At 43.2% G+C, this 19,409-nt stretch overlaps 1 long non-coding RNA gene across 1 annotated transcript; it reads right to left on the bottom strand.

The window, feature by feature from the left end:
* Nucleotides 1-97: 97 nt before the first annotated feature.
* Nucleotides 98-18,536, bottom strand: LOC101691843. Its single transcript, XR_001178653.2, has 5 exons — nt 18,285-18,536; nt 9,312-12,731; nt 8,605-8,711; nt 7,365-7,779; nt 98-366 (listed from the first exon to the last, which is right to left on the bottom strand). It is a non-coding gene; the product is annotated as an uncharacterized LOC101691843 (long non-coding RNA).
* Between the last annotated feature and the right edge of the window lie 873 nt (nt 18,537-19,409).

The following is a 19,409-nucleotide window of genomic DNA, read 5'->3' as shown; positions in this document are numbered from 1 at the left end:
TGTTCTTTTCATTAAAACCTCGTCATTGCCTGCCTTTTGGCAGAGACATTCTAGCTTTGCATATTCTAAGTAGGTGATATTATCTAGTGCTGTTTCTTACATACTTAAATACTGCATAAATTTATCACCTCTAAGCAACTGGGCCAGTATTGTTGTCTTCTTATTTTTTTAGACTCTTACTGTCTTAGTATCTTAGTCAGTTCAGGATACTATAAGAAATTACCACAGCCTTGGTGGCTTCAACAGCATTTATTTCTCACAGTTCTGGAGGCTGGGAAGTCCAAAGTCAGGGTGCCGGCAGATCTGGCATCTGGTGAGGACCCGCTTCCTGATTTGTAGACGGCTGTCTTCTCATTGTAGCCTCACCTGGCAGGGGGCAGAGAGAGAGAGGCAAGTTGTGCGCCATCTCTTTTTGTTAGGGCACTATTCCCATTCATGAGGGTGGAACTTCTCCCAATACTATCACATTGAGGGTTAGGATTTCAACATATGCATGGGGTGGGGGGTGGACATAAACATTCAGTCCCTAACACTTTGGCTTGATGTTGACATTGTCTCTCGGCTTATAAAGGTGATTTGACTAGATGAGACTTCATTGGCTGGCTTCTCGAGATATTTACGAGGCCTGTGAATTTAAGACCTTGTTGCCTGTTGGGTCTATTATTAAAGTGATTTTTTTAGTCAGTTGATAGTGAGGATTCTCAACATGATTTCATGCATCCTAAAATTATAGCAATAATAATAACAGCAATAATAATAAATTTGAGTATTTATTATATGCTTGACCTTGTGCTAAATGTTTTGCTTTCATCATCTCATTTAATCCTACTCAAATAACTATCGGCAACCCCTTTATATGACAACCCCAACCTGGACACTAAGGGACAGCGTGTGATTCAAACTAAGGTCTTCTAACTCCAAAGGCTGTGTGTCTGCTCTATTTCTTGTTAGCACCATGTGACCCGCACTGCTTTTCAATAACGCTGACAATTTGCCTGAACTCACCCTCTCTGATTTTTGACTTCATTAGTGGCTTTCTGTTTATTCTGTCTTGCCATATAAAACTTTTCAGCATTTCTTCCAAGCGTGTAAAACAAAAGCCCAGTGGGAATTTTATAGCAAGAACTAGGATAAAAATTCAGGTCACCATCACCATTCAAATTATATTTGAAAGTCCAAACCATGTGTTGACTTCCTCGGGCTTAAAATCATTTCTGAATTTTTCTGTTAGGAACTTGCATTTCCTTTCTATGTTTCCCTGTGCTGCTTGGCATGTATGCGCCCAAAGATTCGGTTGACCATAGGAAGAAAGCTTCTCATCATTGTGTTACGGAACCTTGTTGGCACCTTACAAGCAAAAGAGAACAGGACAAGCGCCTGGCTCAGCGCATGCGCCGCAGCCCTGGACCTGAACCAGCAGAGAGAGCTCGCAGGAGCCCCGTGGAGAGGGGCGGTTGATGGAGGACTGCGCGGAGGAAGTCTCCCAGGCTGAGGCCACACCGCCCTCTGCGCCCATCCCTAGGTGCTCCTCTAGACCAGGGCAGCCCCCCCGCCAGCCCCAGCCTGGACTCTTGCACAGAGAAGCCTTTTCTGGCCCCTCTTCCGTCGCGCTGGCTTCTCCTAACATTGCTGAATCCCATCCTTCTGGTAGGTCCTCCTTCCAGCCTGTCAGTGTGATAATGGATTTCTGGAATCCAGGACTTCAGACAGGACTCCCATTTTTGTTTCATCTTAAAAATTGTAAAGCATATTTCAACATTTTCACAGGGATTTTACTTAGAACCTTCAATAGGTCCAAAGATGTTGTTTAGAAGCATAGAAAAATCCTCCCTACAGGTTTATCCTGAGCAATTAACAGGTTATGGATTCATTTAGGCTTAAAAAAAAAAAAAAAAAAATTAGCTAAAGAATAAACTGCTTTCCTCTGTCACAGTCCCTCAGGTGTCTCTCTTTTGGGGGCCTCTTAAGGTGACCGTGAAGCAATATTTAGGTATTTCTGGGTCGTCTTGGCATGAGACCATCTGCTAGCCAAAATGTTGCTCATATTTTAAGACCCCCCCCCCCTTCTTCTCCTTCTTCTGGCGCTTAGTATAGCTAAAAACGACCTTTGTATTTTTTTTTTCTCCTCCTTTTTGCAAATCTCAGATTAAGTAGGGGTTTATCCTCCACCACTCATCCTCCTAAGTCTCTGTCATTTTTTATTTTCAGCTCTGTTTCAGAGCTTCTTGCATCTGTGTCCCAAAGCTTTTTATACTGTGTGTCCATCGGAGAGACCCCGGGGCAGTTATATTGATTTCTTTAGATGTTATAAGAAGAGTTCGGGCAAAAAGAGTCACTATCTACTGATCTTTAGCCTTTGTTTCTTGGATCTCTCCCCCAACCTCTTCTCTCTGTCTCTGTCTCTCTCTCTCTCTCTCTCACCAACTCTGCTAGACCACGCTGACCACCATCACTCCGTGTACTCCTGGCTCTTCCAGCTGAAGGGTAAAGTGTTTCTCTTTTCCCCTTAATGGAAGAGAGACATTCGCCTTCTCTCAAGTCCTTCAACCCACCAGGCTCCTTCCTGCCTCAGGATCTTTGCACATTCTGCCTGGAACATCCTGCCCTCCATCTCCACACACTCATTTCCCCCCGCTCCTCCTCTGGCTCCTCTCTGTTCCCATTCTGCAGGTCTGTGCTTTCAGACCACTTCTTGGGACAGGCTTTTCTGATTTGAACTCCCCTCCTTTGGTGGAAATTACATGTTCTATGGCATTCTCAAGCACACCACTCTGTTGGTCTCCTTCAGACCACCTATCACATTTCCAATTATATGCATAGTTGTGTTTGTTTCTCTCATACCCTGCCCTCCACTCTGCCTCTGAGCCCCATGAAGGCAGGGGCGTGTTTGTCATTGTAACTACACACCCATCCCAAGGCATGAAAAAGCACACAGTCAATATTTAATCGGATGCGTGAATGAACCACCAAATGCTGAATATTTGAGGAATATTTTCCTAGAAGGCAGGAGAAAACAACAAACTTGAAACTGCAGTACTGGAAGAGCTCAGAGAATTCTCTGTCTTAATTTTACTGACCGTGTGAACCCAACCAGCTTCGCTGTGTGGTCACGTGGAAGAAACTAGTGCTGGGGTGACCCACCGTCCCGGTTTGCTCCGGGCCACCTGGCTGGAGCACACCAAGTCCCACATCTCAAGCCAACCCAGGATGGTTGATGACCCTCCCTAGCACAGTCCTCGTCTTAACCCCACCTGGAATAAGAGAATAACAAGTTTTTCTGAGCTCTGAACGTTTTCTTTCAGCACCAAGACTGATTATTTTTTGTGGACTTTCTGGCTGTATGAAAATCTCTGAATGCAACAATGTATTTTGGCTGGAAACCTGCCCTGGGGCTACGTTCTTGTTTGGGTTGGTGTACTACCAGTGTGTACGTACTCAGGAACCATACATTTTGCTTTCTCCAGGAGTGGCTTTTGCTAACTATGGCGTATTTTGTTTCTATTGAGCTGTACAGGATGGCATTTTTCTTCTTCCATATGTTGTTAAAATCTTTTCTTTCCATGCGGACTTCAGGAATTTTGAGCCACTAATTATGTAGGGTTACTTTTTGTGGATGTCCTTGAGTTGTTCCTACTGTAGTTCTTTGGGAACCGTATTACAAGAATTTTCTTTGTGCTCTTCCTGTTTCCTCTTTCACTTCCTTCAAGTTCACCTGTACCCTGGGGAACATCCCTCCTCTGCCAGTCCTCAGGGCTCTCTCTTGTGTGAAAGCCCAGCTTACGGAATTCCTTGGCTCTAGCTGCCTTTTCCCTCTTTTCTGTGAACCTAATTTTTCTTCCTGTTGGCTGGTAATAATTTCCAGTTTGCTGGTTATTGTTTCTAATGTCCTTTTTATAATTCCTTGAAGCTTGTGATTATAAAAAGGGGCTGATCCAAAATCTTCCTGTTTCTAAATTTCTGAGACACTTTTTGGAAACCATTTCTTTTCTCTAGCCTTCCTGTCCGCTTCTATTTTATTCCATCTTATCACAGTGATTACTAATAATACCATCTAGAGGTGTCTCCTTTCATTTAGTTACCTTTTTTTTTTCTTTCCTGAATTAATTTATTAACTAGTCTACTATTTTCTTTCTTAAGGCGTTTGCCTGCCTTGTAACTCAGCGACACTCATGACTCCTCCTCTGCTTTGAATTTTAATAACATTCTATTTTTGGAAAGGGAAAAAAAACAGACAAATGTGAATGCAGAGGCTTGTAATTCATTCTAACCATTTCTTTCCATTTTTGCCATAGAGAACTGAGAACTGAGGCTGAGGCCATACAATGCCACCATCCAGGAGGTCCTATGTTCTCTGGATTTTAGATCAGGGCTTTCAGGACTGTCCTCACCCTTGTGAATCAAGACCAATAAAGTGACATGACATGTTATGATATGATAGGATAGGATAGGATAGGATAGGATGATATGATACAGAGTATCCAGAACTTGGAAGAAAAAAATTCTATGGGTGACTTTCTGAAAGTCAGTAAATAAGAGCTACCTGTGGTAAGGGTAAAAGAGAAGCACCTGGCTCCCCAAAGGACTGTCCTTAACTCACAAATAACTCAATCTGGAAATCATAATAACCAAAATAACCTGCAGGCACAACAGACTCAGCAGTTTGGTGAGGCCACAGGTTTCCTCCGTGAAACAGGCCAAACACTATATTCATTGACCTTGAGACACAGATACACGTTCAGGAAATCTTCCATAACGGAAACATATTGGAAGGACACAGCAAGAGCAGCTCTCAGCCTCCCTCCCTCCCCTCCCCCCTCCCTCCTCCCCCCTACAGTGTCTGCTTTCTTTGGGTCTCTCCTGTTTGACTTTTCTAAGCAGGTGCCATCCAATGGGGCTGGTGATCAGGATCCAAGAAGGAGTTCTCTGCTAGGCAGCCTTCAGCTCCAGCTGGTCCAATCAAAACAGCAGAACTTGTTCTGCTCAAAGCATAAAGCTTTGCAAGCCATAAAAAAATTGCGAAGAGGTTACTTTTCTCAGAAGGGAACTACATAACTGACGCCTTGGAAACTGTGCAAGGAAAAATAAGAGTGGGAACAGCTGATAAAACAAACAAGCAAACTGGAAATTTCTGACCAAGGTAGTAAGAAAGGAGGTAGGAAGAGGTCTTCAGAGTTTTTCCTATGACACTTACTGCCACCTTTTGCCTCTGTGCCTTTTGTTTTGATGCATGAGGTTGAAGTCAATACTTGGGGTGCCTGGGTGGCTCAGTGGTTTAAAGCCTCTGCCTTCAGCTCAGGTCGTGATCCCGGGGTCCTGGGATCGAGCCCCACATCAGGCTCTCTGCTCAGCAGGGAGCCTGCTTCCTCCTCTCCCTCTACCTGCCTTCCTGCCTACTTGTGATCTCTCTCTCTGTCAAATAAATAAATAAAATATTAAAAAAAAAAAAAGTCAATACTTGACTGTTTCCCCTACGAAAATGGCTATTTCATTGGCTTTGATTTAATATCTATTACTCGAAATACCACTGGCTTCTTTTGCCGTCTTGTTGTACCCAAATGTTACTTATCCTCTAAAGCCCAGTCCCAAGCCTAATGCCAGTCCACGAGCCTCCCTCGGGACCCCATGACCATGCTGCCCTCCCAACTGTCTGCGTTCTAGTTTACAACGACCCTCATCTCTGCCCACACCAGATTGTGGGTCTTCCCCTACACGGCTCCTCTCAACTCCTAACCATGAACCTCGTTTTCGGACCCTTTCCTCTCAACTCCTAACCATGAACCTCGTTTTCGGACCCTTTCCTCGCTTCCCCAATATCCACTAGCGCCCCCTCTAGAACCGAGGAGGACCTTACTGCAGGCAGAATAACAATTCATGGGTTACCTCACTTGGCGAAAGAGAATGGAGGTTTCAGAGACAATTTGGATTCTAATCAGCTGGCCACAGACAGGGAGATTATCCTGGTGGGCCCAGACTAACCACATGAGTGCTTAAAAGTAAAAGAAGAGGCAGAGGAGAGGGTGGGCGTGATGGAATGTTACTCAGCAGGCCATCGGCCATCGCAGGCCTTGAAAATGGAGGAAGGGGCTACGAGCTGAGAAATGCAGGCAGCCCCCCAACACTGGGAAAGGCAAGGAAATGGATTCTCCCCTGGAGAGTCTGGAAAGAACACAGCTCTGCCACTGATCTTAGCCCAGTGAGACCTGTGTCTGACTCTTGAATTACAGCACCATAAAACAATACACAGGTGTTGTTTTAAACCACCCGGTTTGTAGTGATTTCTTACCGAGGCCATAGAAAGCAAATACGAAGCCTAACTAATATTTGCATAATTAACCAATTATAGTCATTGTTTAATCATTTTTTAATTTTTTTTAAGATTTTATTTATTTATTTGACAGAGAGAGATCACAAGCAGGCAGAGAGGCAGGCAGAGAGAGAGGAGGAAGTAGGCTCCCTGCTGAGCAGAGAGCCCGATGCGGGCCTCGATCCCAGGACCCTGAGATCATGACCTGAGCCGAAGGCAGCGGCTTAACCCACTGAGCCACCCAGGCGCCCCATTTTTTAATTTCTAAAGCAGAATTACATCAACTCAAATTGCACAGGATCTCACACTTAGAAGACTTCTCTTTGTTTATGGAGATGAGCAGAAATATAAATCTTCTTTCTTTTCATTAAAACACGCATTCAGTGGCACCTGAATGACCCAGTCGGTTAAGCGGCTGCCTTTGGCTCAGATCATGATCCCAGGGTCCTGGGATTGAGCCCCACATCAGGCTCCCTGCTTGGGGGAGAGCCTGCTTCTTCCTCTCACTCTGCCTGCCACTCCCCCTGCTCATGGATGCTCTCTCTCTCTCTCTCTCTCTCAAATAAACAAAATCTTTAAAAATAAATAAAATAGGGGCACCTGGGTGGCTCAGTGGGTTAAGCCTCTGCCTTCAGCTCAGGTCATGATCTCAGGGTCCTGGGATCAAGTCCCACATCCGGCTCTCTGCTCAGGGGGGAGCCTGCTTCCTCCTCTCTCTGCCTACCTCTCTGCCTACTTGTGATCTCTGTCAAATGAATAAACAAAATCTTTAAAAAATAATAAATAAATGAATAAAATAAAAATAAAACACGCATTCAAAACAATATATATATTTTTATATGTTTAAGCAAAGAGGAAGGTCATATGTGACCTCACCAAGATGCAACCGCTTTCATTCTGTCTTCCTTTCCATCCCCAATCGTAGGCACATGTGATTTTACACTGAAATCACAGCAGTCATAGCAGAAATAGGATGGCATATTCTCTTACACTTGGTATTTTACAATAAATTTATCTCATAATTCGATGTGGTCCTCATCATTGTGAGTATAATCATTACCTTGTGTTCCTTTAAGTTGGAATGCCAGAGTTTCCTTCCTTTCCTAGTCCATTGACCATAGGATTTTCTTCGGGTCTTTTTTCCTTACACTCAGAGAAAATACTGGAATTCGTTTTTGTCTTCCTTTAGCCTTTGGTTCTGTTGAGTTATCTGCACAGCTCGCTTTCCCAGTGGAGACACCTGGAAGAAAGGGTCTCCTTGGTAGGGATTTCTCTCGAGGGCTATCTCTAAGGAGATTCCAGGAAGGCCATCAGAGGTTGACCATCTTCACAACCGTTCTTGTCAGCATTTGGGGCATCTCATAGCTGTGTGTGTTGTGACTGCTTCGTTCGCCAGTCAGGGTTAGCCTCCACTTGTTATTTCATTCCTTATATTTTTATTGCACAAAAGACACTTCTGGCCTTTGTTCATTTACCTGTAGGAAGAACTTGATTGTTTTCTTATAAATACCACTTTAGAAAATGTAATTCTTAACTTTCCATCAAAAGTATCTGCCTGTGTTCGGTCATCTGGCTTGCTCCTTAATTTTCTCTGTGGAGGGTTGGCTTTGTTTGTTTGTACAATTTTTTAGGAAAACCCAACCAAACCAAAACCCCAACAATGACAAAATGAAACTGGTTCTCTGTTATCTTAACTCTATGAAGCAAGCTAGGTGATTCCAAATAAATGGGAACATTTGAAGTGGGGTATTATATGAATAACCTGTAATGCTGGCTTTCAATTTTAATCTGATAACTTATTATATAATTTATACCATTAATAGCAATTTATTATTTTTGACAAAATTCCTGTAGCTTATTTAATTTTCTTTTATTTCCTAACAAAGCTATAATTGGAAAATGAGCAAAAAGCTCAAAATTAAATCGATTCAGGAAAAACTTACCTCTACTTCTGTCTGACAGCATTTTTTTTTCTGACTATAAAAACAGTGAATGTTGACTTTACAAAAATTAAAAATGACAGAAAGGAATTTAAAAATAAATTTATTTCAACTTTGATCTCCCATCATCCAGAAAAAACTCGTGCTACACTGAGGTGCCTTCTTTTTCGATCTTTTTTGCCAAATGTGTGTGCGGCTGTATCAAATTTTAATAAATTCTTGATTAGACCATTCTGCATCATATTATTTCGTGACCTGATTTTTTTTTTTTTTCCTGGTGAGCATTTTCCGGTATCATTAAATACTTCTGAACCAACCATATAACTGACTAACAGTATCTCCGGGCTAATTAGGCTCTACCTTAGAAGCCGTCCGAACTCCTGAAGGAAGTCTTCACATTCCTGAGTAGAAGGATGAGTTTCTGCCCCCGGTCCTGAGATCCAGTTCATGGAGGCTCCTGGGAGCAGCTGCCAACAGAAACAGTCACCTTGTGTGTGAGAACCAGAGCTCTCCTTGTGGAGAGGCCGCCCCATCCACCTCCTACAAGGCCTGGCACACTGTGTTCTAAGGCGCTACTTATTTTTAGAAGATGTTTTCCTCTTGTTTCTGCAGCTGTTTCTAATCACAAGCTTGGGGCACTCCATCCCAAAGAAACGCTGGCAGAGACAAAGGTGTAAAGACGGAAAGGACAAGGCACTTGTCGGAACCATCTTTACACACCATATTTCCCGAAAGGGAACTTTTCCCCCGGAGAACAGCACGTTTATGACCTCTTTGTGACCAAAGAGCAGAGGATGCCCGGCCGGAGAGATGAGGCTGGAGTCCCCACACTGCCCCTGAGTTATCAGGGAAACCCCTTAACTGGACATCGATCTCCTCCTGGTTTAATAACAAATACACCGCTAACTGGGTTAGAGGATGAGGTAAAACTGCTTCGTAAATTGTCAGGACTATTTCCTGACCCTCAGTAGACAGTGAGAAGGAGCTTCTGGGGCGTCCTTCTTCGGCCTCCGCTTTTTATTCATTATTTGTGCTTTCACGGCTTATCAACAACAAGACAAACTCACCTGTGAGAACTCTCTGAGGAGATTCGATAATTCAGAAGGAATCAGGGGTTTGAGTGAAATTATGTTCAGAGCTGGACTACATCTCCAAATTTCAGTGGTTTAACACCATAAATGTCGTATGGCTCATGGGAACATCCAACACTGATGTTGCTGGTTGGCAAGGAGGCTTCCGACGACCTGGGCCCCTTCTACATTGTGGCTCTGTCCTCTCTGGGGCTTCCGGATGTCCCACCTACAATCAGCAGATGAGGAAAATGGAAGGAAGGAGAAGGCACACGCCTACCTCTCAATCGTCACAGCCAGAAAGTGATACCCGTCATTCCGGTCGTATCCCATTGGCAAGAATCCTTGTCATAGCACACTTTGATGGGAAAGAAGCTGGGAAACATAGACTTGGTTTGCTGAGCAGCCAGCCAGCCAACCACATGGGTCAGTATAATTAATAGGAGGAAACCTATGCCAAGAAGAGATGCTAAGAGTGATCATTACCTAGAGTTCCAGGCTGAAAGTGAATGGCATGGTTCTCTTGGGCGTCCCTTGTAGTCTTGTTCACAGCACACTCCTACGCTTCTATAAGTATATGGTCTCACAGCATACTCGTATGGTCTTGTTTATGGGGATCTTCTGAGGAGGACTACCTTTGTTTATGCATTTATTCAGTGATTCTTCATTCATTCAAAAAAGCATTCGTCAAGCCTGTATTGTGAGCAAGTAACCTAAACCCATGAAAAGCAGCACACTGGAGGCTTAGGGTTCTTCCATTGTCGTAGAAGATTCTGAAGTCCAGCTGCTGACTCAATTCTGGCCTCTACCTCTAAAGGTATGTGGCCTTGGGCAAGTTACCTAGCCTCTCTGGGCTTCTGCTTTCTTATCTGTAAGCTGAGGCTGAGTGAGGGGATGCCTGGAACCCAGCGAGGGCCCTACCCAAGTAAGCTTTCTGACCGCCATCACCCTTTCTTCCATCCACCCCACGCTGCCCACCTCCACTAACCTCTGCTCCAATGCGCAGGTTGGGAAATGGGCAAAGAATTTGTTATTCAAATAAATAACTTTTCCTGAATGCACTAGCTGTGAAATCTGCCAGTGAGGATGTGAGAAGTGTGATTATTTCGATGATGGAAAATTGGAAAGAGAATGTTCTAAATCATGGCTTGCCAATCCTTTTCATACAAATATAATATTAATAGGTATCATTTATTAAATACCCACTTCTGTGAAAAATGCTAAACTGGGTCTTTATGTATTCCTTTTCATTTAATCCCCACGGTAACCCCGTGAAACAGGTGTTATTATCACTTTGCAGAAGGAACAGTAATAACAATGAAGATGAGGGTCAGAGGGGTTTGTGATCTGCCGAAAGTCACACAGCTGGTAAACACCGTGAGCGAAGGATGGTCCAGCCCCAGGTCTATTCTCTGCCACAGGACACACTGCTTCCCAGCTTCTTTTCACTGAAGGGGCTCTTTCTTGGGCAATGCAGGAAATAATCACAATATTCTCATGACACGTCACTGTTTTCAAATTCCATGCTGTCTTTTGATCCCATATCACCCCGTGATTCTGCAGGGCAGGGATTCCTTTCTGCCTCGGACACTGAGAAGAAACTGAGGCTCAGGAAGGCCCCTCCACGTTTCATGAGGGACTAAAAAGACAGTAAGCATTTCCTGGACATGGGCTAGCTACACGTATCCCACAGTGAGAAATGCTTGGTATACATTTTTCATTTAGTGCGCTTAAAAACACCGTGACATGAGCACTTTCATTGTCTTCACTTTGCACACGCAGGGGCTGGCACTTCAGTGTTAGAATCCTGAGCCAGCCCACTCGCATGCAGTGAAGACAACAAAATTCAACTTGTTCCCAAGCTAAAGAGACGGAGAGATACTGTCTCCCACGCCCCTTGTCTGGAAAAAACAAAATGAAAACCAAATGCGTCTCTGTTCCCTAAGTATGCCCCAAGCATCTACTCTGTGACATAAGGCAGTGCCCAGGCAGAGAGGGACCTGTTCTTCTGGGGTGACAGCTTAGTGGGAAAAAAACAGGTAATAAACAAGCAAAACAAACTGGGAGATGATACCCTTTCTGATACCCACCTAAAAAAATCCAAGGGAACCAAGAGAAAACTACCAGAACTAATAAGAAAAAAACTTAAAAACTATGGAGAGACACATCTATATGCTTATTCCAATAGCATCTCAATATACTAGTATACTAGTAATGGAACTAATAATTTTAAAAGAACTCATTTTACACAAAAACCATAAAATTCCTAGAAAACAAATATAATTTTTAAGTGTGCAATATCTATTTGGAGATAAAAATGACATAAGAACCTAGACAAATTAAGTTGTAAATCTATTGGGGGAGATTTGGTATTGAAAATACCCTGATTTCCCCCACATTTATCTCTCAATGCCATTCCAGTCTAAATTCAACAGCATTTCTTATTTGGGTCTTATCCTACCAGATGTCAAAATGCATGGTAAGCTGTAGTAGTTAAAACGGTCTAGCACTGGTGCAGATACTAACAAATAGATCAGTGGGTCAGAATAATAATGCCAGCAACAAAGTCAAGTATACATGAAAATTGAGTATACCATTGAGGTAGTAGTTCAATAGAGAAACGATGGACTAACCCACAAGTGAGCATGGAGCGATTAGCTGTTCATGTGGGGAAAAAATTAAATTACACACTCAGATGAAGGATTACTATCCAGAACATATAGCGTTTCTAACAAAGCAAAAAGAAAAAGACAACTCAATTATCAAAATTGGCAAAGGAAATAAACGGGCAATTCACAGAAAATTAATAATTCACACACAATTAATATTCATATAGAGCTGCATTAGTCAGGGAAAAGAGAATTTTTTAATCCAAAGTAGAAAGATAGATTAGTTGGCAAAAACGTGAAGTAACAGACATTCTCATACACACTGTGAGTATAAACTGATGAAGGCACCTGATGAAGACCTTTGGAGAACATTCATCAAAATTTCAAACGCACATATCAATTGATGTGGCCAATCCCCTCCTAGAGCTCTTCCTGGGCCCCACACAACTCATTTTTCAAATTCATGTATATGGGGCCAAGAATGCCCACCATGGGATTGTATGAAGTAGCAAAAAACTAAAAACCTAATTTACTATGAATAAGGGAGGGGCATAGGTGAGTAAATTACAGTAGATTACCCATTGTTCAGAAAGCAGAATGCGTTAGAAATACGGCAACAGGAAGGTCTCCAAAATATATTACTTAGTGGAAACAGCAAGCAGCAAAACGATACGTGATTAACATGCGTACGAGTGTAAATGCATCAAAAGGGGAGAAGAGTGTACATCACACTTCCTCCGGGGGTGGGGAGGAGTAGGGAAAGGAGAGCTCCACTCTTCTTATATATCACATCTGTCATCTGGTTCTTCTACAAAAAAAAAAAAAAAAAAAAAAAATTATTATATCATTTGAGTAATGTCTGGAAACGTGCATTAGGCATCATCACTATTACTGTGGCGTGGGAGGACAGGACAAAAGGGAAGAGGGACAATGAATTGCTGATTTTCATCTCTCAGGGTTTAGGGTCCCTGACCTTGAAATTCAGACCTGGGGAGGGGAAGAATGGAAGGAAGGGGTACAAATACTGTGGAGAGGGCTCAGATGGAAGGTGCCCACCGTCTTGGTCACTGTGTGTCCCACCCACCCTGGTGCTGGGGGGCTCTGCTTCCACCTGGTCAACGGGGAGCCCCTTGCGTAGTCAGTTCCTCATCTGAGCAACTTGGACACTTCTGTCATCCATCACTCTCGCAAGGGACTTCAAGATGTCTTCCTATCATTATGGCATTGGCCCGTATATCCTCTTTATATATAACTCAAGGATTTTGAATAAGCAAAGACTAAGGATAAACAAAGGCTACAGTGTCTAGTCTGGCTTTCTTAGAGCAGGCTCCTTCCTCAGATACTTTGACCGCCTGGTTTACCACCCTCACCTGCAGCCCCAGCCGCATGAGCACAGATGGAAAAGAAATTTAATTTCTACCATAACCTGAGTACATGGCAGCTCATAAATCAGCCCTTAAATAATCATGAGCCTGTGGGGATCGATACTCAAGACCCCAAAATAAAATTCAGAATTGCAATGTCACTATAGCCATTATTACTTACTAAAATAATTAACAGGCATAATATTTTACAGTTATCAAGTACTTTTAATTTATTATTTAAAGGATCTTTCCACTACCTCTGTGAGTTGTACAAGACAGGGATTATTTTCCGATTTCATGAGTTAGGAAACTGAGGCCCAGAAAGGTGATGTGATTGCTCAAGATCTCATCGCTAAGAAGAGACAGCAAAGACTGGATACAGGCTTTTCTGACTCCAAAATATGTGCTCTTTCAACTTCAGTCCAGCTCATTCCAAAATAACCAGTACTACCCCATTTATTCAGGATCAAACCTGGTCAATTTAATCCTCAGGGGCAGGGTGCCTACCATGGAAATGGAGGGAACCCGAGGCCCCTGCACCAGCCCCCAGAACTGCTCTCTTGCACTCCTGGCCCTGAGGTTCATCTTTTATTCCAGAGGCCCTCGCCTTAGTAAGTTGTTCCCCATTGGACTCGTTGTGCTTCTGGGCCCCTAGCAGACTAGAACTAGAGAATGTGAGTGAGTGGTGGGAGTGGGGAGGGGGCAGGAGGAACCTTTGAGACACAGGCTGTGCTAGCCTCCTTGTTTTTACTCAAACATGAATCTTGGTTCTCTGATGCAAATTTTGAGACGTTGGTGCCAATCTGTTCTGAACAAAAGAATTTTGCTCTGAAAAAAACAAAATTTGAGATGGGAAGTCTGGCTTTCCTAGTTGCTCTTTTGAGCATCTGCCTCTCCCCACACCCCCCCCTCCACCCAACGTTGGATCTCTCCCAAAGGTAGACGCGAACTTTGAGGAAAACTTCTTGGGCGGCTTACCAGTTGCCGAAGTCAAGGAGGATACAGAACGTCATTTGTCAAGGTGACTAAAATAACCATCCTTACAAAGGTTGGCAAGTTGAACCAGCAGACCCAAAAGGTCCTTCCCCAGCACCTCAAAGATGGTAGAGACCTTGGTTTCAATGGATATTTATCAAGGTCTTATCCTCTGCTTCTTCTAAATGGAGTTGTCCATTGGCTTTATTATCACAATATTATATTTATGACACTGTCTTTTTTTTTTTTTAAGATTTATGTATTTATTTTAGAGAGAGTGAGAGAAACAGCAGGGGGAAGGGGCAGAGGGAGAAGGAGAGAGAGACCCAAGTAGACTCTGTGCTAGGCACGGAGCCCAACATTGGACCAGATCTCACAATCCTGAGATCGTGACCCAAGCTGAAACCAAGAGTCAGTCACTAAACTGACTGAGTCACTCAGGCATCCCAATGACACTAGTTTAAATATAAATTTATTTAGCAAATAATTATTTAACTGAAGTATGCTTTTCCCATGTCCTCTTCTAATACTCGGCCATAGACCAAAAAAAGTATAAGTGGACTAAATTCTCATTCTGCTAACCTACATTGAATGTCATAAGCATACAGATGCATGATGATATACAGATTTTCTAATCACTTCAATAGCTGTATAATATTTCATTTGTGATTATATCTCAATTTGCTTAATATTCTGTTGTTGGACATTGAATTTGTTCATAATTTTATCAGAATTATAAATAATGCTTCGATGAGCACCTTGGTCCATAAGTCTCTTTATCTTCTCCTGAATGATTTCCTTTAAAATTCTAGGAGGGAAAGTGCTGCATTGCAGTACATGGGCATTTTGTAGTTCTTTTTAGGTCTGATAAAAAAAAAAGTGAATCAACTAAACTGAATATTGGACATTGACTTCAATTTTGCGACTACTAACCACAACTACAATAGTGGGTTATTTTTATATTTTAATATTTTCTTTGTCAATCCTTTGTTCAGTTTTATCTGCCTTCCAAGAGCCTCATGTATCTTTCTCACTATCACAGAGAAAAAGGCATTTTAAAACATTAAGAAGAAATATATATATCTATGTATATAGATATATATATCTATGTATATGTATACATAGATATATATGTATCTCATATTTAAGTTCAGATGAAAGCAACATATCACCTACCAGCTCATGTGATAACTATCAAATAAAGAAGTCAGCCTTTATGTGCCACTTTCAGTAGTGGATTTTTCTCCTCACATCAAAGGAATGAGTTTTTTTTATCCAAATGCCTCCCTCATTGATATCATGTGCCTAAAGGAAGGGAAGTATGGCTATTGAAACAAAAAATTTCCCAGCCCCATCAAATCCAATCCCCAGGAAGGGCTTGGGAATCTATTTTGTGTGGGTTGGAGTTGGGTTGAATTTTATATAAGCTTCCCAAGTGATATTTGTCATCAGGGTGTTTGAAAACACCTGCATTAGACCTTGGGTCAAAGGGTGAAGGCCACAGGGAGTCAGCTTTCTGCTCACCTGAGAGAATTCATGAACAATCAGACCCACCTAGTGGTGAAAAGGCTGCCTGGAGTCATCCCCTGTCCCTGGAGGTGTCCTCAGTCCAGACAACCAGGGCCAGCTCCCCCACGAGCTCCGGAGAGTATCACAGAAGCTCTGGTCCCCTTGGAACTTGGGAGCCCCTTCCTGCCAGAGCCCCAGGGCTCCTACAGAGCGCCTCAGGGCAGCAATGGGACTACGGGTCTTTAAGCAACCTTCCCAACCTAGCACTGCTTGATCCTGCAATTTTGAATAATAAAACAAATAGTTCACAAACATAGCTTCAGTATTTTCCTGTACATCTTCCCAAGAAGACATAATACAGACTTTACTTGAAATGGAACTTGAAAGTGAAAGCTAGGTGAGACTCACTGCAGTCAGGGAAGTCCAGGTCTCTCCACCGCCCTCCCCTCTATGACACCCTTTATGACACCCCAGTAAGTGGCCCTCGAGCCTCTTAGGTGAGGACTCAGTGACTGGGCACTCCCTAACTTCATGACACCCCTTTTACAGGATCATGAAAATTATTCTTTACCAACATTTTATACTGAACTGGGGGAAACTGAGTCACTGGCACAGCTGGCGCTGAAGTCCCGGCCCCTCGATTTTTGTCTAGGTCCCTTTCTGTGAGCTCACCATGCTGTATCTGCTTGGCAAGCAAGGGAGCTCAAATCTGAGAACCTGACCTCTAAAGGAATAACCTCCAAAGTGTAGATCCCAAATTTCTTGGAAACTTCCTACCAAACCATCATTCATTAATGTGAAGACCAGTAAAACATTGGGGTCGGGGGGCAATGAAAAGCAAGGAGACGGATCATAGCTATCCTCTATCACTCTGTTCTTCAGAGTGAGGTGTGCATCAGCAGCACCCCCTAGAGCTGCAACGTCCCCCCCACCCCCTCCCGACCCCACCGCACCCCTAATGAATCACAATGTGCACGAACAATCTCCCAGGTGATTTCTAGGCAAAGCACGTTAACACCTGAGAAACACCACTCTGGAGCACTCGCAGAGATAAAGAACATTGTTTAATCATTTTTACAATAAAAGTAATAAAAACCCATTGTAGAAAATTTGGAAAGGGCTCCCCCCCACCCTACTCCCATTGTTTTAGGGAGGAAGATGGGGGCAGAAGGCAGCTCGAATGGGAATGGAATCGGGCTCTCGCACGTGATGATGGTAAAGTCCCTCCCAGCTCCTGGTGTCATCAAGGGGGCAGCCATCCTAAATCCAAAACTGGCCTGGGGTAGGGCGGGCAGCCAAGTGGTGAGAGAGGTGGAGAGGGTTGCTAATAACACACAGCGCTCATAACTTCGTGGGCAGGAGCAGTGTTGTAAACACTGGGCAGGGAGGAATACGTGTCCCTTGTTCCCCATGCCTTGCATCTGGACTCAGTCTGAGGGTCCTCTGGGAGCTATTCAGACCAGATGGCTCCCAGGGTTCGAGCCCCACTGGGGAAGGGAAGTGACCCTGGGCGGGAGGACAGGCCCGCTGCCCGGGGGTTCCCAAGAGATTCTGGGGAGCTGCTGAGAGATGAGGGGGCTTTGCAAGACGAGAAAAAGGAAGAGCAAGGTCGGGAAATGAGATCTGTTCCCCTGCCCTCGAATATGGGGTGAGCAGATGCCGAGCAGAAGAGGATTCACCCCACATTCAGCCTCTCCCACTCCCCTCCGTCCTCCAGAGCTGAGAAGCTTTCCAGTCATAACCCAGACTCCAATTCTGCACCCAGGGATCATAACACTACATTCCATTAACAGCGTAACTTCAGAATTCCCCCACAGGGTTAAAAATTCTTTGAAAACACCATTTGAAAGACAGTATCATTACCATATTGTTTAAGAAGAATTTCCCATTTGGGGCTGCTACATTATTTCTGTTTTCACCATTAGATGTGGTGCTGCAAGCAAACTCTTTATTCACACATCTTTATCTATACACCCAATTATTTCCTTTTTTAATTACCTAAACTTTTTCCTCATTAAAGTGAACCATACATATGGAAAAATGCACAAATCAAAAGTGTACAGTTTAATGACGTTTCGCAAAGTGCGTACCCCATAGAACCAGCACCTACATCAAGACAGGAAAGATTACCAGAACCCCCACTCCTCTTGGATCCCACATCCCGCCACGACACCCCCCCAGTAACGTTATCCTAACCTGCAACACCAAGAAAGTGAATTTATAAAAATGCAAATATTTCTATAATACTGTATTTATATACTGCATTTCTTTAGTATGGAAAACATGATATATTTATGTATAAATGTAAGTGTATATTATATTTGTATGTTTACTTATATTTTTGTACTCATACGTGTGATGTGTATTTATATCTTAGACATAGCTTTATATAGAATCTTTACATGAATTTATATTTGAAGTACACATTTCACATATAATACATATCATTTTATATATAAATTGTACATATAAAATAAATTTTCTAGAAAATTCAAATATAAAATCATACAGACCTTGCATCCCGTTCCTTTTGCCTAGCGTTATGTCTGTGAGATTCACGCGTCTCTGCTCCTTGCAGTTCCTCTTCGTTTCCATTGCTACATATTATTCCATTCAGTGAGTGAACGTCCACAACTTGTCTTCTGTATCCCATTCAGTGTTTCTAGTCCTGAACAGGAGCAGAGGGCTGCTTCCAGCTCCTGCATCAGAGCCAGAAGCCGAAGTCGAAGTCTACTTCGTTCTTTTTGTATAACTTCTAAGAAGTAGAATTCCTGGACAAAAAGAAACAGACTTTTTTTTTTTCCAGGCCATTGCATAATGCATACTGCTAATTACTTTCCATAAGAGCTGTGACAATTTACACTCAAGGGAAAATATCCAATTCGCTTGAGGGGCTGGTGTCGGAGGCCTTCTAAGGAGAAAAGCCATTTGTAAAACCAAGTGCTATTTCGTAGTATAAGTATAACTAATATGTAAATCATAAGTGTTAAAGGCTGATATCACATTTTATAAATCCTATGTGCTAATTTATTGTTTCATTCTCACAGTCCTCTGAGAGGTAAATGTTAGTACTGCTCCATTTTAAAGACAAGGGAACTGTGGCTCAGAAAAATTAAAGCCAAGGGCCCAGTCACATGGTTAATGAACAGGAAAGCCTGGGTTTGGGCCCAGTTTCTCTGCCTCCACCGATAGTCCTCCTGATCTAAACCAGGCTGTATCTCTTGCCTAAGTTGCTGGAGAAGCATATTCCAGACTCACAGGACAGAACTGGAAGCCCTGGGGAGGGGCGTGTCACCCCCTGGTTTGGAAATGAGCATCTTTGAAAGACCAGCTCAAATGCCACCCTCTTTCCAAGGGGGACCCTCCCCCAGTCACACAAGTGGAGCCACACCCTGTACCAGAAAGAAGCTTTTGCTAGCAGATTCCTGAAATATCATTGCTGGGATCATTTAGACCAGGGATTGCAAGCAGGGAGCACACATTAGCAACACTCTCCCCTCCCACGCCAAGAGCAGAAATAACTAATCAATCACCATCTAGCTACTGTCTCCGGCTCTGAGCCCACCTTCATCTCACCAGCCAACTTGGCCGTGTCTCTGTTCCTTGAACTTGACCCCCTCCCATCTGGCCTGTGCCCT

This window comes from Mustela putorius, unplaced genomic scaffold (assembly GCF_011764305.1).
Source record: "Mustela putorius furo isolate JIRA1106 unplaced genomic scaffold, ASM1176430v1.1 tig00000580_pilon_pilon_pilon, whole genome shotgun sequence".
NCBI lineage: Eukaryota > Metazoa > Chordata > Mammalia > Carnivora > Mustelidae > Mustela > Mustela putorius.
This window is presented reverse-complemented; position numbering and strand designations above follow the sequence as displayed.